The sequence below is a fragment of the Ictidomys tridecemlineatus genome, chromosome X (genome assembly GCF_052094955.1).
Source record: "Ictidomys tridecemlineatus isolate mIctTri1 chromosome X, mIctTri1.hap1, whole genome shotgun sequence".
Classification (NCBI taxonomy): Eukaryota; Metazoa; Chordata; class Mammalia; order Rodentia; family Sciuridae; genus Ictidomys; species Ictidomys tridecemlineatus.
In genome coordinates this window covers 71,067,362-71,091,366 of record NC_135493.1, presented here as the reverse complement: position 1 = coordinate 71,091,366, position 24,005 = coordinate 71,067,362, and the positions used below count along the sequence as shown (strand labels likewise).

Sequence of the window (24,005 nt, the reverse complement as noted above, 5' to 3'; positions counted from 1 at the left end):
TTAGTCAGCATATTTTTTGAAGATTCATTTGAGTTGTTGTATGTATTACTAGTTTTCTGCTTTTCATGTTATATAGTTTTCAATTGTATGAATATACTACAGTTAGTTTAAACTTACACTTGTTGAAGGACATTGAATTTTCCCAAGTTTTTGAATTTATGAATAAAACTGTCATGAAAATTTGTTTACATTTTGTGTAAACTTGTTTTCTTTTATCTAAAATAAATGCCTAGGAGTGCAATTTGGTAGAATGTATATTAGTTGTATGTTTTGTTTTATAAAAAATTGCCTGCTTTCCAGAGTGATGATAGCATTTTATATTCCACTAGCAATGTATGTTTGATCCAGTTTATCTTCATTATCTCCAGAAGTTGGTATTGTGAACTGCTTATTTTTATTTTATTTTATTTTTTGGCCATGTGGACAGGTGTTGAGTGCTGTTGCACTGTGGTCTTCATTTGAATTTTCTTAGTGGATAATGATGTAGAACAACTTTTCATGTGCTTATTTGACATATGTATATCTTCTTTAGTAAAATTAATCATTACAAATTTTGCCATTATTTATAGTGGCATTATTTGTTCTTAATCTTGAGTTGTGGGATTTATTTAGGTAACTTAGATACTAGTTAATTGTTGGATTTATAGTTTGCAAATATTATCTTCTAATGTATAGCTTGTTCTTATCTTCCTTACAAGGAATTTCATGGAGAAAATTTAAAATTTGTATGGATAAAGTAATTTTTATTTTTATTGGTACATTGTAACTATATGTAAGAGTAGGATTCAATGTTACATATTCTTACATTCTCATAACTGTTCAAAGTCATTCCCCAATACTTCCCAATACTTCTCCTGTCCTTCACTTTTCCTTCCTTTCCTAACTACCCCAATTAACATCCTATAATTTATTGGTCTCTATTCTTATTTTTCATTGTTGTATTTAAGTATGTGTGTGTATATATATATGTATATATATATATATATATATAATTTGTAATTTTGATATGGTCCAATTTATCAGTTATTCTTTTTTATTGATTCCAGTGGTGTCAAGTTTAAAAACTCTTTAGACTAGGCCCCAAAGATTTTTTCCTGTTTTTCCCCCAAATTTTATAGCTTTATGTTTTGCATTTAAATGCATGATCTATTGAATTTTTATATAAGGTGTTAGACTTAGTCCAAGTTTAATTGTTCCAATATCATTTCTTAAATTGATGAATGATTTTATCATCTTAATTAAAAATCAGTTTGCCATACTTGTGTATGTCCGTATCTGGGTTCTGCATTCTGTTCCATCAATATATGTATCTATGCATCCATCTATACCACACTATAATGATATAATGGTTACTATATATATAATTACATGTATATTATAAATATATATAGTAAATATATATTATGAAAAATAAAAACAAATAAAATTCACACAAATAATAAAAGGCTTAAAATGAATAAACCAGCATTGAAAATGAAGAGTAAAGATAACAAGCACTACAACTCATATTGAGACATTTTATATTTAAAAACCAGATAATTACACATATCACAATTATATTTATATATAAATATTGCATTTATATATTATAATTATATATTATATTAATATACGTAATACTATATAAGTATATTATATACAATATTATATTATATATAAAGTTATATAATATTATAAATAAATAAATATATATAAATATATGTATTTACACATATAAAATGTTTTAATGTGAGTTGTAGTGATTGTTACATTTATTCTTCCTTTTCAATGTTAGTTTACTCATTTTAAGCCTTTTACTTTTTGTGAAAATTTTGTTTTTACTTTTTTGATATACAAAACATAAAAGTTGTGCATGTGTATTAATGAGATATCCTGTAGTGTTTGATAAATTACTTCATGTTTTAATTGGTTTTTACATATTTATCTCCTTAAACATTTATGAATTCTTTTTTCATTTTTTTAATTAGTTATATATGACAGGATAACACACTTTGACACATCATACGTAAATGGAGCATAACTTCTCATTCTTCTGGTTATACATATTATAGAATTACACTGGTTATGTAGTGTTATATGCACATAGGGTATTAATGTCTGATTCATTCTACTATTTTTCCTACCCCTATATCCCTTCCCCTTCCTTCACTCCCTTCTGCCTCATCCTAAGTCACAATATTCTTCCCTAGCATCCCCGCCCCTTATTGTGAATTAACTTCTGCATATAAGATAAAACATTTGGCATTTGGTTCTTTGGGATTGGCTTATTTTGCTTAGCATGCAATTCTCCAGCATCATCCATTTACTGAAAAATATCAACATTTTATTCTTCTTTAAGGCTGAGGAATATTCCACTGTGTATATATACTACATTGTCTTTATCTATTTATCTTTTGAAGGACACCTGGGTTTGTTCCATAGCTTAGCTACTGTGAGTTGAGCAGATTTAAACATTGACATGGCTGTGTCACTGAAGTATGGTGATTTTAAGTCCTCTTGAGTTTAAATCTAAGAGTGGGGTAGCTAGATCAAATGATGGTTCCATTCCAAGTGTTCTGAGGAATTTCCATTTCTCTTTCCATAATGGTTGCACCAATTTGGAGTCCCACCAGCAATGTATGAGTGTAAGTTTTTTCCCACATCTTCATCAGCATTGATTGTTGCTTGTATTCTTGATAATTGCCATTCTGACTGAAGTGAGATGAAATCTTATTTTTTACAGTTTTTTTTTATAGAGAGAGTGAGAGAGGAGAGAGAGAGAGAGAATTTTTTTAATATTTATTTTTTAGTTCTTGGCAGACACAACATCTTTGTTGGTATGTGGTGCTGAGGATTGAACCCAGGCTGCACGCATGCCAGGCGAGCGCGCTACCGCTTGAGCTACATCCCCAGCCCTTTTTACAGTATTTATTCTTTTTTTCCATTTTTATTTGTTCTAATTAGTTATACATGATAGCAGACTGCATTTCAATTATGCACAATGGAGCACAGCTTTTCATTATTCTGGTTGTACATGATGTAGATTCACACCCACATATGCAGTCATACATGTACCTAGTGTAATGATGTCTCTTTCCACCATTGGAGATGAAGTATTAGAGTAGTTTGGATTTGCATTTCTTCAATTGCTAGAGATGTTGAACATTTTTTCATGTACTTGTTGCTTGATTGTATTTCTTCTTCTGTGAAGTGTCTGTTCACTTCCTTTGCCCATTTATTGATTGGTTATTCATTTTTTTTTTTTTGCTTGGTGTTAAGCCTTTTGAGTTCTTCATATATCCTGGAGATTAATGCTCTATCTGAGGTGCATGTGGTCAAAATTTTCTCCCATTTTGTAGGCTCTCTCTTCACATTATTTATTATTTTGTTTGCTAAGAAGAAGCTTTCTAGTTTGAATCTATCCCATTAATTGACTCTTGATTTTACTTTTTGTGCATTAGAAGCCTTGTTAAGGAAGCCAAATCCTATGCCAACATGATGAAGATTTGGGCATGCTCTATCTTCTATTATGTGCAGGGTATCTGGTCTAGTGCCTAAGTTTTTGATCCACTTTGAATTGAGTTTCATGCATGATATGGGGGGATCATTTTGTTTTGTCACACAAGGATTTCCAAATTTCCTAGCATCATTTGTTGAAGAGGCTATCTTTTCTCCAGTGAATGTTTTTGGCACCTTTGTCTAGTATGAAATAACTGTATTTATGTGGGTTTGTCTCTATGACTTCTATTCTGTATCATTGGTCTACATGTCAGTTTTGGTGCTAATACCATGCCATTTTTGTTACTATAGCTCTGAAGTATAGTTTAAAGTTTGGTATTTTAATGCCTCCTGCTTTACTCTTCTTGCTAAGGATGGCTTTGGCTATTCTGTGTCTCTTATTTTTCCAAATGAATTTTATGATTTCTTTCTTTTCGTAGTTCTATGAAGAATGTCTTTGTCATTTTAATAGGAATTGCATTAAAATTATAGCACTTTTGGTAGTATGGTTATTTTAACATCATTAATTCTTCATATCCAGGAGCAGGGGGAATCTTTCCATCGTCTAAAGTCTTCTTCAGTTTTTTTCTTTAGTGTTCTGTAGTTTTCATTGTAGAAGTCTTTCATCTCTTTTGTTAGATTGATTCCCAAATAATTTATATATATATTTTTTGAGTTTACTGTGAATGGGGTAGTTTTCCTAATTTCTCTTTCAGTAGATTGAAGACTGATGTGTAGGAACATATTTGATTTATTGATATTGATTTTATATTCTGCTACTTTGCTGAATTAATTTATTAGCTATAGAAGTTTTCTGGTGGAATTTTTGGGTCTCCTAAATATAGAATTATGTCATCAGCAAATAGTGGTAGTTTGAGTTCTTCTTTCCTATTTGTATCCCTTTAATTTTTTTCTCCTGTTTAATTGCTCTGGCTAGCATTTAAAGGATGACGTTGAATAGAAGTGGTGAAAGAAGGCATCTTAGTCTTGTTCCCATATTTAGAGGGAATGCTTTCAATTTTTCTTCATTTAGAATGATGTTGACCTTGGATTTAGCATAGACAGCTCTTACAATGTTGAGGTATGTTCCTACTATTCCTACATTTTCTAGTGTTTTGAACATGAATTGGTGATGTATTTTGTCAAGTGCTTTTTTTTTTTTGCATCTATTGACATGGTCATCTGATTCTCGCTTTTAAGTCTATTGATGTGATGAATCATGTTTATTGATTTCCATAAGTTGAATCAAGCTTGCATCTTTGGAATTAACCCTGCTTGATCATGGTGCACTATATTTTTAATGTTTTGTATATGGTTTGCCAGAATTTTATTGAGAATTTTTGCATCTATGTTCACCAGGGATATTGGTCTAAATTTTTCTTTATTTGATGTGTCTTTTTCTGGTTTTGGTATCAGGGTGATATTATCCTCATAGAATATGTTTGGAAGGGTATTCTCCTTTTCTATTTCATTGAATAATTTAAGAAGTATTGGTATTAATTCTTTGAAGGTCTTATAGAACTTGATTGAGAATCTCACTGGTCCTGGGCTTGATTTTTTTTTTTTTGATTGGTAGGCTTTTGATGGCGTCTTCTATTTCATCGATTGAAATTGATCTGTTTATATTGTGTACTTCTTCCTGATTCAGTTTGTATAGGTCATATGCCTCTAGAAATTTGTTGATGTCTTTAAGATTTTCTATTTTATTGGAGTATAAATTTTCAAAATAGATTCTAATTGTCTTCCGTATTTCAGTAGTGTCTGTGGTGATATTTTACCACATATTTTAGTAATTTTTTTCTTGCTTTCTCTTCATTAGCAGGCTAGAGGTTTTTCAATTTTATATTTTTTTCAAAGAATAAGCTTTTTGGTTTATCAATTTTTCGAATTCTTTTGTTTCAATCCCATTGATTTCAGCTCTGATTTTAATTATTTCCTCTCTTCTACTGTTTTTGGTGTTGATTCGTTTCTCTTTTTCCAAGGTGTTGAGGTCATTTATTTGTTTACTTTTTATTATTTTAATAAATTATCTCAATGCAATGAACTTTTCTGTTAGTACTGTCTTAATAGTGTCCCAGAAATTTTGATATGTTGTATTGGTACTCTCATTTACCTCCAAGTATTGCTTTATTTAATCCTTGATTTCTTCTGCTTTCTATTTGTTATTCATTAGTGTATTATTTATTATCCAAGTGTTAGCTTCTAATTTTATTTTATTGTTGATTTCTAATTTCATTCCTTTGAAAAAAGGTTATTATCTATTATTCTATTTTTTGTATTTGCTAATAGTTGCTCTATTAGGCTTTATTTTAAATAATAATAATAGGCTTTATTTTAAAGAAGAATCTGTGTGCTCCTGAGAAGAAAGTGTATTCACTTGTTAATGGATGAAATATTCTATATATGTTCATTAAGTCTAAAATTATTGATTGCATTATTTATTTTGATAGTTTCTTTGTTTAGTTTTTGTTTGGATGATCTGTCCAATATTGAGAGAGTTGTGTTAAAATCATCCAGTGTTATGTGCTGTGGTGTATTTGATTCTTGAAATTGAGAAAGATTTGTTTGATGTACACAGATGCTCTATTGTTTGCAGCATTAATATTTATGTTATGTCTTGCTGATGTGTAATTCTCTTAAATAGTATAAATGTTCTTCTTTGTTTCTTCTGATTATCTTTGGCTTGGAGTCCACTTTATCTGATATGAGGATGGAAATCCCTGCTTGTTTAGGTAGGTGATCCATGTGTGTGATTTTTTTTCTTGATCCCTTTATCTTCAGTCTGTGGATGTCTTTGCCTATGAGGTGACTCTCTTGGAGATAACATATTATTGGGCATTGTGTTGTAATCCAATCTGCCAGTCTATATATTTTGATTCATGAGTTTAGGCCATTAACATTCAGGGTTATTACTGAGATGTAATTTATATTCCCTGGTCATTTTGGTTTATTTCTGGTTATTAATTTGACTTAGTTTCTCCTTTTATTGACTACTCCTTTAATGTACTTCCTCCTTTTGTTTGTTTTCACTTTTTTTTCATTTCATCCTTATGAAATATTTTCTTGAGAATGCTCTTCAGTGCAGGCTTTCTCATTGAGAATTCTTTTAATTTTGGTTTAATTTTAATTTTTATTTCATCTTCAAACCTAAAGCTTAATTTTGCTATAAAATTTGATATAAAATTTTTGGTTGGCCTTCATTTTCTTTCAGAAATATATTATTCTGGGACCTTCTGGAGTTGAGGATCAGGGTTGAGAAATCAACTGAGATCCGAATATGTTTCCCCCTATATTTAATTTGATATTTTTCTCTTGTAGCCTTTAACATTGTACCTTATTGCATATATTAGTCATTCTCATTATAATATGCCTTGCTGTATGTCTGTTGTAATTTTGTACTTTTGGGGTCCTGTCAGCTTCTTGTAGTTGATTTTCCATTTCATTCTTTAGGTTTGGGAAATTTTCGAATATCATGTCATTAAAAAGATTGTACATTCCTTTGGTTTGTATCTCTGATCCTTCATCTCTCACAATAAATCTTAAATTTGGTCTTTTAAAATTATTTTTTAGTTGTAGATGGACACAATATCTTTCTTTCTTTCTTTCTTTCTTTCTTTCTTTCTTTCTTTCTTTCTTTCTTTCTTTAATTTACTTATTTTCATGTGGTGCTGAAGATCGAACCCAGGGTCTCACACCTGTGAGGCGAGTGCTCTACTACTGAGCTACACAGCCCCAGCACCATTAAACTTGGTCTTTTTATGTTATCCCATAATTCTTGGAAATTCTCTTCATGGTTTCTTACCATCTTCTCTGCATGGTCAACTTTGTTTTTATTATTGTATATTTTGTCTTTCTGGCCTGAGGTTTCGTCTTCCAAGTGATGTAATATTTTGGTGATGGTATAAATTGAATTTTTAATTTGGTTTATTGATTCCTTTATTTCAAGGATTTCTGCTTGTTTTTTTTTCCCAGAATCCTTGCTTCTTTATGGAAGTGGTCTTTCACTTATTGTATTTTCTGATTTCACTCCTTATACCATCTTTTACTTCACAGATCAGTTTAACTATATACATTCTAAATTCCTTCCCTGACATTTCTTCTACTATATTGTCAATGGATTCTATTATGGGAATATCTTGGTTTGTTTGGGTGTGTTTTCTCCTTGCTTTTCTTGTTGCTTGTGTGTTTTCCCATCTAACAATATGAATTTGAGGAAGTTTAGTTCCTACCGTGCAGACACACAGTGTCCCCAGGAGTCACCAGTACCTCACCTTTAATGAGGAGACCAATATTAACAGTACCCAATGTAACTAATATACAACCTTTAACCTGATAGCTTCTATTAAGACATCCATAGCTTTGTCACAATAAACAAAAATGATGTGTTCAATTATTGTCTACAATATAAACAGTAAGTTTACTAAAAGGGTTTATAATTTCAAATGGTGGACAAAGAGAGAACAGAAGTGGTGTAGGATGTGATGCCCAAGAGGGAAGAGGAAATATAGAAGGAAAAACCTATAGGAAGTGTAAAAGAGGAATTAATAGCATTTGGCTGTTTGTAGTAGAAAAGAGAGAAAGAGAATCCAGGGAAACAGATAGGTGATAGGAAAAAATACATACATAGTAAAAAATTAAAAAGTAAAAGAAAAAAACTAAAAGTATAAGAATAGACAATAAAACTCTAAAATACTATTCATATATCCTAGTCCTCAACAAACTTATGCATGAAAAACATTTGGTTTCAAATATGGTAGAGACGTGAGAGAGGGAAAAAAATCTTGACAGAAAATTAAACAATTTTTTTGCTGGCTTTCAAAAGTTTCTCAGCTTCCCTTCTCTGCCCATATGCAGGGCTTTCTAGTGTTTGATGATAGTTCCAGTCTGGTGGGTGCTGGACTCGCTGGTTGGGTGAGCTAATAGCAAGATTCCCTTACACCCCTTTCAACCCTCTGTCCTGATGTAGCTAGCTGTCTACATCAGGTCTGTCCCCTTTCTGTCCCCGTGCACTCCAGGACCTGTGGAGCTGGGGAGAGCCTGGCTCTCTCCAGCCTCTCCAATCTGTGCTCCCCTTGATGCAAAATGCCCTTAGTCTCTGACTTTTCACAGGGCTTCCTGGCCCAGATTGGCCCACATAGACCCAGTGGATCTGGAATTAAGATACCCCAGGCTCGGCCAAGTTTCAGTCCAAAGACCTCAGTGCCATTCAAACTTGCACAGAGACCACCAGTGATGTGTTTACACAAAGCAGTGACCCTGTGAAGAAGCATCAATATAGCGGTCACTGGCACTCCCAGCAGGAAGACCTCAGGTACAGCCACACCCTCAGGCACCACTACACTGGATCTCCAGGCCTTGGCAGGTATCCCAAGATGGAGGTGGTCACATGCAACCAAACCTTCAGGTCCTCTGGAAATGAATTCTGGGTAGTGGTAGCTACAGCAGCACACGCTGAGAATGGACATCTGGCAGCATCAGCAGCAACATTGGCATTTATCAATTCTTCAAATTGAAAACTTTAAAAAATATTTCTTCTCCCTATATAAAATCTATAGTTTGCAATTATTACCTATAATGATCACAATATGCAATAATAATACCCCCAAATTACTTACTGCTATCTAACTATAATGGAATAAACATTGATCAACAAAGTTTCCCCATCCTCCCCCACACTGTTTCTGGCCTCTAATTACCACTAAGTTACTATCAACTTCTATGAGTTCAACATTTTTTAGATTTCACATGAATGAGATCATGTGGTATTTCTATTACTGACTTGTTTTGCAAACGTGATTTTCAATTTCACTGATCTTGTCAGAAATGATAGAATTTAATTCTATTCTGCGGCTGAATAGTATTCCATCATGCATATGTACCACAGTTCCTTTATTCATTTGTCAGTTTATGAATACTTAGCTCTTTTCCATTTCTTGGCTATTGCTAATTGTTTAGCAATAAAGATAGGAGTGCAAATGTCTCTTCAACATACTGATTTCTTTTCCTTTGGTTATACATCAACTAGTGAGAATATTGGATCATGTAGTAGTACTGTTTTTAATTTTTTGAAAAAAGTCCACAGTATTTTCAATAATGACTACTTTAATTTTCATTCATACCAACAGTGTGCTTTTCTCCATATTTCTACTAGTACTCATTATCTTTAGTATCTGTGATAATTGTCATTCTTACTGGAGTGATGTGATATCATATAGTGGTTTTGGTTTTCATTTCCTAATTACTTGTGATGCTGAGTTATCTTCATATACCTATTGGCCATTTGTATGCCTTCTTAAGAAAGTGTCTACATCTATTGCCTATTTTTAAATGATTTTTAAAAATTTTTGATATCTAGTTTTTGAGTTCCTTATATTCTGAATATCTATCATTTATCAGATACATATATTGCAAATATTTTCTCCCAATCTTTAGGCTGTTTCAGCACTGAGTCTCGTTTTCTATGAAAAAACTGTTTAGTTTGATGTCATACCATTTGCCTATTTTGCTTTCACTTCCTTTGCTTTTGAAATCTTGTCCAAAATATCCTTGCACATTCCAATGTCTTGAACCTACTCCTCCTGTGTTCTGCTTGTAGTATCTTAGTTTCAGCTATTAAATTTAACTCTTCAGTTCATTTTGAATTGATTTTTCTAACTGGGCAGTGATAGTTTTCTAATATTTTTCTTCTGCTTATGAATATCAATTTTTTTCCAAAATGTTTTTTAATATTTTATTTTTTAGTTGTAGTTGGATACAATACCTTTATTTTATTTGTTTTTATGTGGTGCTGAGGATCGAACCAAGGGTCTCTCATGTGCTAGGTGAGCGCTGTACTGATGAGCCACATCCCCAGACCCTCCCAAAATGTTTATTGGAAAAAAAATCTTGTCTCTGGTGTGTATTCTAAACCCATTGCTTAGAAATCCATTGGTTGTAGACTCATCAATTTATTTTCTAAGTTCTACTCTGTTCCTTTGGTTTCTATGTATGTTTTATGCCAATACTATCCTATTTTGATTACTAAAGTATTGTAGTATATTTATCCTTTGACACGTGTCTGTATTTTAATTGTGAATTTATAGTTGTACATAATTATGGCATTTATTGTTACACAACACATACAATATAACAAAAAATTTGTATAATATTGTTCCCCAGTGTATCCCCTTTCCTTTCTTCCTTGCTCTCCCTGGTTTTCTGATCTCTCTCTGATTTTTAAAATTTTTTTTATTAGTTTTCAAAACATTACAAAGCTCTTGACATATCATATTCCATACATTTGATTCAAACGGATTATGAACTTCCATTTTTATGACAGCAACATCCAGTTTTTTTGTTACTATAGCTGTATAGTATAATTTGAAGTGTGGTATTGTGTTATGCCTACAGCATAGTTTTTTGGCTTAAAATTGCTTTGGCTATTCTGGGTCTTTTATTCTTCCAAATTAATTTTATAACTTTTTTTTGGTAAATTTCTAGTTCTCTGAAGTATGTCATAGGTATTTAGATGAGGATCACAATGAATCTATATGTTGCTTTTGGTAGTATTACCATTATAGCAATATTAATTCTGCGCATCCTTGGACATTGGAAGTCCTTCTATCTTCTTGTGAATTCTTCAATTTTCTTTAGGCAATATTATATACTTTTCATTGTAGAGATTTTTCACCACATTGGTTAAATTTATTTCCTAAATACGTTTTTTTTATTTTTAGGCTGTTGTGAATGAATTATTTTTCATATTTTCTTTCATTGTTGGTATGAAAGAAAGTTATTGATTGTTTTATGTTGATTTTGTAACCTGCTATATTGCCAAATTTATTATCTGTAGAAGTCTTTTCATGGAGATTTTTTGGGTCATCTAAATAGAAAATTCTACCATCTGTAAATAGAATTTGACTTCTTCCTTTCCCATTTAATTTATTTTATTTGTAGAATATTTTACTTTCAATCCTCCTAATTTCTCTGGCTATGATTTCTAATTGTGTATTGAATAGGCATGGTGAGCTTGGGTATCTTATCTTGTTCCAAATTTTAAAGTAAATCCTTTCATTTTTTCCCCATCCCTAATTTCTTCAGTGTTTTTTTGTCATTAATAGTTGCTAAATTTTGTTAAAAATTTCTCAGCATCTATTGAGATGACTGTGATTTTTGTCCTTAGTTTTCTTTTCATGGTGAATTACATGTATAAATTTGTGTATTATAAACAGTGTATCTATGTTTTTATATATTTTCTTAAAATGTTTTTGGCATTAATTTCTAATTTCATTCCATTATGACCAGATAAGATGCAAAGAATTATGACTTCTTTGTATTAATTAATAGGTGGTTTGGGCTTAAAATATAGACCTTTTTTGGAGAAGGTTCTATATCCAGCTAAGAAGAAAGTATGTTCTACTCTTGTTGGATGAAATATTCTATAGATGTGTATTGAGTCAGTTATATTTATGATTTTTTTCAGGTCTGAAGAGTCTCTGCTGAATTTCTATCTGAAAAACCTAAGTATCAGTCAAAGAGGTATGTGGAATTCACCCAGTGCTATTTTATTGGGGTCTAGTGGAGTCTATAATTCAAGTATCCACTTTACAGAATTAGGTGGACCAATGTTTTAGGAATAAGTATGTAATAGTATGATATTTCCTGTTTGATTTTACCATTTTCCAGTGTGAAATGTCCTTTTTTGTCTCTTTTGATTAATTTTGGATTGAAGTTTGCTTTAATGAATATGAGGATAGTAGCTATTCTCCCTTGTTTTCATGTTACATTTTCATGGAATATCAAGTTTCATCATTGCACTTTTAGGAGGTGACTATCTTTGCCTCTAATGTGAATCTCTGGCAAACAATACATAGTTGAATTTTGTTTTTTGATTGATTTTGACAGCCTGCCTTTTAATTAGAGAGTTGAGACCATGTCTATTATAACTGAGAGATGTTTATTAATTTTTAGTATTTTGATTATTTCTAATGTTTGATTTGGTCCAATTTCTCATTTACTTAGCTACTCTTTAAATAAGATTTGTTCTTTTGTGATATTTGGGGTTTGTTTTTACCTTTTGTGAGGTATTTGTCTATTTTCTGTAGTGATATGTTAGCAGTCATGAATTCTTTTAGTTTCTGCTGATCTTGGAAGATACTTATTTCTTCTTTGATCCTGAAGAATAGCTTTTCTGGATTTAAAAATCTTGATTTGACAGTTATTTTCTTCCAGGGCTTGTGACACATCATTCTAAGTCTTCCTGGATTTTAAAATTTTTGCTGAAAAATCAGAAGTAATCTTTTTGTCCTGCATCTAAATGTAATCTGACATTTTAAAATTCTATTCTTGTTCTGTATATTAGGCATTTTAATTATAATGTACATGGAGAAGTTCTTTTCATATTTTGTCTATTTGGGGTACTAAATACCCCCTGTATCTGGATGTCCATCTCAAATTTATAGTTTGAAATTTTTTATGTTATCCCAGAAAAGGTTATTCATGTCATTAGCCTGCATTTCTCCACCCTCTTCAATTATAGCAATTCTTATATCTGGTCTCTTAGTGTTGTCCCAGAGTTTTGGTTTTATATTTTGGTCATTGTTATTTATTTTATTTTCTTTAGTGTTGTGTGAAATTTCCAGCTCGTCCACTTTTTCTTCCAACGTTGAGATCATAGTTCACAGTTATTTATTGTTTTTGCTGTTGACAGTTGCTGACCCCATCATTTCTGTTTTTGTGGAATTAGTGTCTTAAATGTCATAGTTGTCAGGGGTTTTCATTTAGTACTATATATCCTCAGTCTGGTATATTTTATTAGAAAAACTTTCAACTGAACATTTTATGTGATTTATTGTGTCTTTCATTATCAAGATTTCCATTTGGTTCTTTTTCAATATGTATCTTCCAATTGAATATCTCACTCATATCCTGGACTGACATACTTAATCTTTCCAGTTGTTTGTCTGGGTTCTCTTGAAATTCATTGATCATTTGTTATAATCACCTTTTTTTGATAGTTGGAATTGAACCCAGTGGTGCTTAAACAATGTGCCACATCCCCATCCCTTTCTTATATTTTATTAGAGACAGGGTCTCACTTAGTTGCTTTAGAACCTTGCTAAGTTGCTGAGGCTGGCTTTAAAACTTGCAATCACCCTGCTTCAGCCTCCACAGCTTCTGGAATTTCAGGCATGCACCACTGTTCCCAGCTCACACTTTTGAATTTTTTTTAAGTCATCAATGGACCTTTATTTATATGTGGTACTGAAAATGGAACCCAGTGCCTCACACATGCTAGGCAAGTGCTTTACCACTGAGCTACAATCCCAGCCATCTTTTAAATTCTTTACCTGATATTTCATCCACATCAGTATTTTAGGAGCCTGTTGCCAGTGAATTGTAAACTTTAGGAGACATTGTGTTACTGTGTTTTTCATATTTCTTATATTCCTTTGTTGGTTTTATACATCTGTTGGAGTTGATTCCTCTTCCACTCTTACTTATGGTACAAGATTCTCTTGGTAATATTCTACAGTGATCTGGATTGAGATCCCTCATAGATATGGTATCCACATTCTTTGTGGTAATTCTCTGTTTCTGCTGTAGGAAATGGACATTTGTGAGTGCGACCCAAGTATCCTTCAACTGCTCCTACTTGGGGCCTCAATTTTAGTTTGGGAATTTTGTCATTTCTATTCAATATATTAAATTATAGCTGAAGTTTGAGTGTAGCTAATTTTGTGTGAAGGTCAGTGCACTGTCCTTTGCTTGGGTTTAGTTCAGCAACAGAGTCTCATCCATATGAACTTGTAGTGTCCCTGTCAATTCCCAACACCTCACAGAAAATTGGGAAACAAATAATAGCAATAACTGATACAAACAATATATAGTACTAAATTAAATAACCACTGACAACTATCACATCTAAGACACTAATTCTACAAAAATAAGAATGGTGGATCAGCAATTATCAACAGCAAAACAATAGAGAGCTGTGAACTAGATCTCACATTAAAGTAAACATTAGATATTAACTCTGTCATTCACAGTACTGGTAATTACCACAATTTGAACAGTTGTGGCAGGAGCATTTTTACATAAGCTAATTATTTATGAAATATCCATTCAAAAGATGGTAAAAATACAGGTCACTAAGAGAAAATAAAATGTGTTAGGACAGTAGAAGAAAGCTTATAATGTTCAAAATGTGAAGAGAGAATTCTGAAAAGATGTAGTAAATGATGGTTATAAAAAGGTGAAGAAAAATAGAATTAAAAAAGTAAAGCAAAGTTGGACAGAAAGAAAACAATAGAATTTGTTCATTACTGGAAAAGAAATAAGAGAGAGAGAAAAAAGTGGAACAAACAAAAACAAAACAAAGCAAAACAAAAATATACCACAAACTCTAACCCTCAAAAGATAGCTATTTGCTACCATAAAAATGCTAAAACAATCTTATCTTTCTCTCTCATATTCATATATATATATATATATATATATATATATATTCATGAACCAATCAACACAGCAAAATCACACACATACAATTTCTTAATCAAATATGAAAGAATTGTCTCTGCTGAGGTTGTTAAAACAGTCAAAGAGGATGGATTGTAACTGCCTATGCCTGATTGTATTTCTTTCCATTTTTTCTTGGGCTATGTACTGAGAGATAGAGATGCAGATACAGATATGCAGATATGGAGAGAGAGAGAGAGAGAGAGAGAGAGAGAGAGAGAGAGAGAGAGAGAGAGAGAGATATCTCCTAAGGGCTGGGTATTGTTAAGCCCATCCATTTTTTTTTTTGTTGTTGCTCACCAAGCTACTAGTTGGAGTGATCTAAAACTTAAGATATTTGAAATATTTATCAGCTTCTTTCTCATCAGTGTAAGTTAGAAATGAAGTGGAAGTAGGGTTGATTGGAGTTTTCTCCAGACAGAACAGATCAAAGAATTCCCAGTGTAGGCTGCAGAGTTCTAAGAAGGGTTTTCTAGCAGTTGGAGCTTTGTTCCAATCAGGCCTTAGGGAATTTGTTGAAAATATTAGATCTGCTCTGGAGATATTAGATCAACACACCTAGAAAGATGCTGATCTTTGCTGCAAGTCTGGACATTAAGAGCTCTCCAAGAATTATCACAGGGCTAAGGAGATAACACTCCACAGACCTCACATATTGTGCTGCCACAATTCAGCCTTCAGAAGCTTAGTCCTTGAGTGTATTCACACCAGCATGTTTAGTTTCCTGACCCGCCTTGGCTGGCCATATGAGCTGCCAGATTCAAAGGGAAAGCAAGTTTGATTTCCTTCCATTTATCTCACTCAAATCCCACTGGATACAATCTTCTCTTTCTCCATTTCACTCATGTTCTGCTAGGTACACCCTAGGTTGCAGGGTACACATTTATTGGTATACTAGGGCAATGTTTGCTATAATCTCCTGGGCTCCCATAGAAGTAAGCTACAGCATGTCCTGCTCAACATTGCGTTTAAATGAGCTTTTAAACACAAGTTCACTTTGCAGCCTCTGGATCAGCTAAGTTTAGGATGATTTTCTAATGTATTAGATTTTCTGTACCAAGTTTTTCATTTTTTTTCTCTCTATTTCTTCCCTCCTCTCTGATGTGCAACACAGATTCTGCTGTTGCCACAACTGGTTTGGCTTCATGTATGCTTTCTTGTTCCTTGTTCAATGCATCCAAATTTCTTTGTCTCTCTGAGACTCTGACTTTCTGATATGGGATTTCAGTGCATTTCCTCTTTTGTCCCCCTCACTGAGAAGCAGTTCTCCTGTCACTTTAATCTCCAGCTGTGGAACATTTGGAAATAAAGTCTTCCTCTAATTTACCATCTTGAATGTAGTATGCTTTGCAATCAGGAAGCATAATGCCTTCTTTTGTTCATTTTGCTCAAAATGATTTTGGTTCTTCATGGATTTTGTGGTTCCACAGGAATTTTATTTCATTCTGTTTTTTAGTTCTGTGAAGAATACTATTTTTATTTTGATAGGACTTGAATTGAATCTGTAAACATGAGCTTTTGGCTTATTATATATGGCCAACATATTTATTATGTTCAGGTACCTTCCTTGCATGGCTAATTTGTTTAGGATGTTTATCATGATGGGATATTGAATTTTATTGAATGCTTTGTCAATATCAATTGAGATGGCCATATTTTTTTAATCATTCATTCTGTTGATATGTATCATCTTTTTTTACTTAATAATTTTGAACCATCCTTGCATCCCTGGAGTTAATCCCACTTGTTCACAGTGGATAATCTTTTTAATGTGATTTTGGATCCATTTTCTAATATTTTTTTGAGGGTTTTGTATCTATGTTCATCAAGTTTGTTGGCCTATAGTCTTCTTTTTGTCATTGTGTCCTCATTTGGTTTTAATTTTAAGGTTGTGCAGACCTCACAGAATGTGTTTAGAAGAATTCTTTACAGTTCTTTTTTTTAAATAACTTTAGAACTGGTATTTGTTCTTCTTTCAATATTTGATAGAATTCTGCTGTGAAGCCATCTGGTCCTGGTCTTTTTGGGTTTTCTATTTCTTTATGATTCAGTCTTAGTAAAGTCTATGTGTCTAGAAATTTGCTGACTTTTTCTAGATTATCAAACTTGTTGATCTATATTGTTCATAATAATCTCTAATTTTTTGTGTGAAAATATAATATTTTCCTTTTCATCTCCTATTGTGTTTGTTTGAGTCTTCTATCGCCTTTCCTAGTCCGGCTGAATTTGTTTGTTTTGTTTATACTTTTGATATCTTTTTCCCCCATTGCTCATTTGTATTGGTTCTTTTTTAGTTTCTATTTTATTTTTTCTAAGATTTAAAAAAAATATTTAGTTTTAGTTATAAGTGGACAAAATATCTTTATTTTATTTTTATGTGGTGCTGAGGTTCGAACCCAGAGCCTCAGGCATGGTAGGTTAGCACTCTGTCTCTGATCCACAACCCCAGCCCTTCAGTGATCTTTATGATTTCTTTTCTTCTACTAATGTTAGGTTTAGTTTGTTCTTGTTTTTATAGCTTCTTGAGATGCAGTGATAGATTTTTATATGAGATCTTATTTTTATGGGCATTAATTTCTATAAACTTTCTTCTAACTACTTAGTAATATCAATAATGACAGACCAGAGAAAAAGCAGCATTTCTCATGGATCAGTGATGTTGGATTAAAGCAGTGGGAATACTGCTTCTCTGCAAGGTGGGTGAAATAGGGATTTCCCTAATACTAAATATTGGGCAGTCAGAGGGTCTCAGAGACATAGAAATGTTGGAAACATTAAACAAAGAAAAGGGACAAAATTAGAGTTAAGCTGCTTGGGGGAAGTGGCAGAATTAACACACAAAGATGGAAAAAATTGAGAAATACTATGGATGGTCTTATTGTGAAAATTCCTGAGATCAAAAAGGCAGGCTACACTAGGCTGATCTAAAGGTTATTTGGCACAATAAACTGGTGCACAAAAGGTGCCCCAATGTACCCCAATTTTCCATGAAGAGCTGGGGCAGGAGCCATCTTGAGGCAACCATGCTGTGGCGGTACATCCAAGTTAGGGGCTGGGACTGACATACAGTCTTGGCAATAGGTATAACTAGCCATGTAACCTATTCTGTGCCTAATAAATCCAGAGAATAGCAGACATAGAGAGTATTTTGCCTGGAGAATACAATTTGGGGAGGCTGGGGAGAGCCTGGCTGCTTCCTCAATTTGAGTCTGGTGGCTCCCAGGGCCCTTGAAAAGGGTTTGGACTTTAAACAGTCCAGTGTGACTGTGCTCCAGAACTGAGCCATGGAGGAAAAATATCCATGAGTAACAGAAGTGGCAAAGAATTGGCTCTCCCATCTCATGAGTGAAACCCTGAGGAAACTCTAGAGTCTCCCAGCATAAATCAATAAGTGCCAGGCTCTAGAGGTGCATTGATTTAATACAGACAACTCATCATGAAATAAAGGACATGGGACCTTAACTATAACAGCCATGCTGCCAGAAGCTCAAACTACAGGAACCCATCTCACAGAACCCAGTGGCAACTTCACCTTGGGTGTGTAGCTGACAGTACTTCCCAGTCCACCCTACATCATACTGCTGATAAGAGAAGCTGAAAAGTTTTGAACTCCAAATTGCATCTACGTGAGCAACACAATAAAAAAAAAGAATTATACAGTCTGTGATCCCTACTCTTGTGCTCAGCTACTACCTACAGAAGAAACAAAAAGAAAGACAACTGGACACAGAGAGTGAATATGTATTCTCATTGGCTATTTTGTCCATAGCAGTGAAAATAATTTCTTAATTTTTCATCAAGACCCTCCGTTTTTTTTTAAATGTGTGCTAAATGATTCATGGGTATATATATATATATATATATATATATATATATATATATATATATATATATATTATATTTATATTTTCTCATTTTTAGCTTTTTTAATGGCAGTTATTTTTTCCTTGCTCTATCTTTTGAGGGTTAGGGCTTTTTTAATATTTATTTTTTATCTGTAATTTGATACAATACCTTTATTTTATTAATTTATTTTTATGTGGTGCTGAAGATAGAACCCAGGGCCTTGCACATGCTAGAGGGGTGCTCTACCACCAAGCCATAACCGCAGTCTGAGGGTTAGGGTTTTTAATTAATGTATTTTGGCTTTGTTTTGTATGGTTTTATTCACTATTTTTTCTCCTTTGTTTCTATGCTCACCTTTCTTTTGCTAACATCCGAATTTTATTGTTTTCTCTTTCACTCTTCCTTTAATGTTTACTTCTATTTTTTGCTCCCCAGCAAAACCATCACATCTTATGTAATTTCTGCATCTGTTATTTTCACTTTTTGAAATTGTAAACCCCTTATACCCACCTAGCACTTCTTTTCTCTTAATCAATTCTATTCTTGAAGTCTGTAGCACTGATTAGTTTATAATATGCCAGCTCTTACCACTATTGCTGTAGTAATAATAAATACTGTGGAAGTTATCTAATAACACCTGATGTTTGATTCTATGTCAGACATAGTGCATGATTACTTGCTGTTTTTACAGTTGGAAATTGCTAAAATTATCTTCCACCATTTCTGTCTATTGGATCAAATAACATTGTAGATGTCATAATAGTAACTAAGTACTCAGTTTATTACTATATATTGTTTGCATAGGTGATTGCTATTATTTGGCTTCCCCAAATGATGAGGAACTAGAAACATGCAGAGGCATTATAAGTTTGTAGCATTGAAACATTGGTGCTTCAGATCCATTCAGATAAATGAGTAGACACACAATATCAAAAAACAAGGGAACAATTTATCCCAAACAACCCAGAATGCCTCAACAACAGACTTCATTGACACTACAGTGGAGGAATGTCATAGCAGGAATTTAGAAAGTACATAGTCAAACTTATCTAAGTGTTAAATGATGATGTAAAGAGTGAAATCAGGGAGAAAACAATAAAAGTAAAGGATCACTTCAATAAAGAGATATTCTGAAGAAGAACCAATTGAAAATCATTGAAATGAAGGAATCAATAAACTAAATTAAAAATTCAATGGAAAGCATTTAATATAGACTGGACCATTTGGAAGGTAGAATTTAAGGCAATAAAGACAGAGTACATAATCTTGAAAATGAAGTTGACCATGGAGAAAGGATGTTAAGAGACCATGAACAGAAAATTTTTAAAAAGTGTATGACATAACATTAAAAGGCCAAATTGAAAATTCTTTAAGAAACACGAAGGTTCTGAAGAACAAACTAAAGGAATGTACAATCTTTTCAATGAAATAATATCAGAAAATTTACAAACCTTAAGAATGCAAGAGAATGCAATGGAATATAAAATACAAGTGGCATACAGCACTCCAAATACACAAAATTACAACAGAAACACTCCAAGTTACATTATTATGAAAATGCCTAAAATACAGATTAAGTATAGAATTTTAAAAGCTGATAGAGGAATAACAACTTGTTACATTTAGAGGTTAACCAATCTAGATCTCAACCAATTTTTCAACTCAGAACCTAAAACTAGAAGTTCTTAGGATTATATATATACCAAGCTCTGAAACAAAATGGATGCTAATCAAGAATACTATATCAAGCAAAATTATATTTCACAATTGATGATGAAGTAAAATCACTCCACAATAAACAAAAGTTAAAAGAATCACAACTAGAAAGCCTGCACTACAAAAAATTCAATAAGATATTGCATTAAGAAGAAATAAAAAATAAAATGAAAACCATCATAAGAAGAAATCACTCTAGAAGAATAGTCAATCAAATGAAATCTAATTCAACTTAAAAACTAGAAATAACTAAAAATGACAAGAAATAGAAATCATCCCTCCATAATAACATTGAATACAAATGGTCCAAACTCATCAATCAGAAGCATAGGCTGGCAGATTGGATTAAAAAAACAAGAATCAACAATATTCTGTCTCCAAAGGACTCACCTCATGGGCAAAGATATCCAAAGACTAAATTTGGAAGGTTAGGAAAAACATATCATTCACATGGATATTGTACACAAGCAGGGCTTTCAAGTCTCATATCAGGTAAAGGGGACTTCAAGCCAAAGTTAATCAGAAGACACAAAGAATTTCATTTCATACTGGTGATTTGAATCATACAATAAGAAATTAAAATCATAATTATTTATGCCCCAATTAGTGGGGCATCCATATACCCAAAATATATACACGTGTCCATCAAAATGTACATCAAATATACATACATACTTATGTGCAAACATTTCATACCATATGAAAATGTAGTATATATAGTCAATGGAATATTACTTAAACCCTGCTCAGATCAAGAGTCAAATAGAATACAATGCAATAATACTGTGACTTTAACGTGACTCTCTCATCACAAGATAGATCTTCCAAACTAAAACTGAATAGACATTAAGGAACTAAAAACAATTAATAATTTAGACTTAACAGATACATATAGAGGGTATTTCATCCATCAATGACTGAATGGTCTTTCTTCTCAGCAGCCATGGATCCTTCTCTAAAATAGACCATATATAAGGGCACAAAGGAACTATTAGCAAGTACAAATAATAGAGGTAATACTTTTTATTCTATCAGATCATAATAGAATAAAACTAGAAATCAATGTTAAGACAAAAAAACCTACTGTAACACCTAGAGAGTAAATAATACACTATTGAATGAGCAATATATAGTTGAAGAAATCAGGTATAAAATAAAAAATGTACTTAAAAGTAAATGAGAATAGTGACACAACATATCACATCTCTGGGACACAATGGAGGTGGTTTTAAGAGAAAAGTTAACAGCATTAAGTTCATAAAAGAATAGAAAGATACCAAATAATGTAACATTATAACTCAAGACCCAGATAATAAAAACAAAACAACACCCAAATCAGTAGAAAATAGGAAATAATCAAATTAAGTGCAGAAATCAATGAAGTTAAGTTTGTTGGCAAGGATGTGGGGAAAAGGTATATTCATACATTGCTGGTGGCACTGCAAATTGGTGCAACCACTATGGAAAGCAGTATGGAGATTCCTCAGATAACTCAGAATGGAACCACCATTTGACCCAGTTAGTCTACTCCTCGGCTTATATACCCGAAGGACTTAAAATCAGCTTACTACAGAGACGAGCCATGTCAATGTTTATAGCAGCTCAAATCACAATAGCTAAATTATGGAACCATCTAGGTTTCCTTCAATAGATGAATGGATAAAGAAAATATGGTATAGTCAATGGAATAATATTACTCTTTAAATTTAAAGAAAAATGAAATTATGACATTTGAAGGTAAATGGATGGAGTTGGAGAATAGAATGCTAAACAAAATAAACCAATCTCAAAAAATCAAATATTTTCTCTAATATATGGATGCTAATTCAAAATAAGTGGGGAGACTAAGGAAGAACACAGTTACTTTAGATTAGGTAGAAGAGAGAGAAGGGAGGAGAGGGGAGAGGATATGAGGATATGAAAGGTAGTAGAATGAAACAGACATTATTACTTTATGTATATATATGACTGCATGACCAATATGATTCTACCTCATGTACAATCAAAAAAATGAGAAATTATACCCCATCTATGCATGATATATCCAAGTGCATAAATTCATTCTATAATTATGTATAACTAAATAAAACAAATACAAAATTAAAAAGATTAAATAACAATTCTAAACTCAACACAACAAAAATATGATCCTTACAAGAATAAATGCAATTGAAAATCATGAGCCAGGCTAGCCAAGAGAAAGAGAGAAAAAATTCAATATTTAAAATCTGTGATGAAAAAGGAAATATCACCACAGACACTGCTGCAATACAGAGGATAATCAGAAACTATTTTAAAAATTTACATTCCCCTAAGCTAGAAAATCTTAAAGACATTGAGAAATTTTTACTAGAGACATATGACCTACCCAACTTGCACCAGGAGGATACAGAAAATGTACACAGATCAGTTTCAAGTAATGAAATTGCAAAAGCTGTCAAAAACCTACTAAGGAAAAAAAAGTCCAGGACCAGATGAATTCTCAACCAAGTTCTACCAGACCTTTAAAGAAGAACTAATACCAATCCTTCTCAAATTATTCCATGAGATACAAAAGTAGGAAACTCTTCCAAACATATTCTATGAAGCTAATATCCTGGTACCAAAAGCAGGAAAAAAAGTGACATCATGGAAAGAAAACTTCATACCAATATTCTTGAACATAGATGCAAAAATTATTAATAAAACATTGACAGATCACACACAAAAATACAATAAAAAGGTAGTTTACCATGATCAAATGGGTTTCATCCCAGGGATGCAAGGTTATTTCAACATATGGAAGTCAATAATTGAAATTCACCACATAAGTTGACTTACAGGCAAGAATCACAGGATTATCTCAATGGATGCAGAAAAAGCATTTGACAAAACCAGCATCCATTCATATTTTAGAACAGTAGAAAAACTAGGGATAATGGAAACATACCACAACAAGTGTAAAAGCTATATGTGACAAATCCAAGGCCGACATTATTCTAAATGGAGAACAATTAAGGCATTTCTTCTAAAAATAGGAACAATAATGGGGATATCCATTTACACCATTTAGATTCCTTATTGTCCTCGAAACACTAGCTAGAGCAACTAGTCAAAAGGAAGAAATTAAAGGAATACAGAGAGGAAAAGATCTCAAACTATTTCTATTTGCCAACGACATGATCTTATGTTTAGACGAACCAAAAAAAAAAAAAATCTACCAGAAAACTGCTAGATTTCATAAATGAATGTTCTTCCTGATAAGTGAATGCTGATCCATAATGGGGGGGGGCATGAGAAGAATGGAGAAACTTTGATTGGGCAAAGGGGAGGGAGGAGGGGGGAGAGGACATGGGGGTAGGAAAGATGATAGAATGAGATGGAAGTTAATAACAGCTGGTACTAAGATCCAGATTTGACTTTACAACCAGTGTTAATAAATGACTTAAAAAAGAATATCATTAACAAACAATGCTGGTGAGGATGTGGCA

General features: G+C 32.6%; 1 long non-coding RNA gene across 1 annotated transcript in view; it reads left to right on the top strand.

Moving 5' to 3' along the window:
• Positions 1-24,005, top strand: part of LOC144371629 (uncharacterized) — a 279,895-nt gene that overhangs the window by 31,569 nt on the left and 224,321 nt on the right. Inside the window, exon 3 of the long non-coding RNA XR_013431582.1 lies at positions 11,939-11,994. This is a non-coding gene — a long non-coding RNA (uncharacterized LOC144371629). The remainder of the gene's footprint in view (positions 1-11,938; positions 11,995-24,005) is intronic.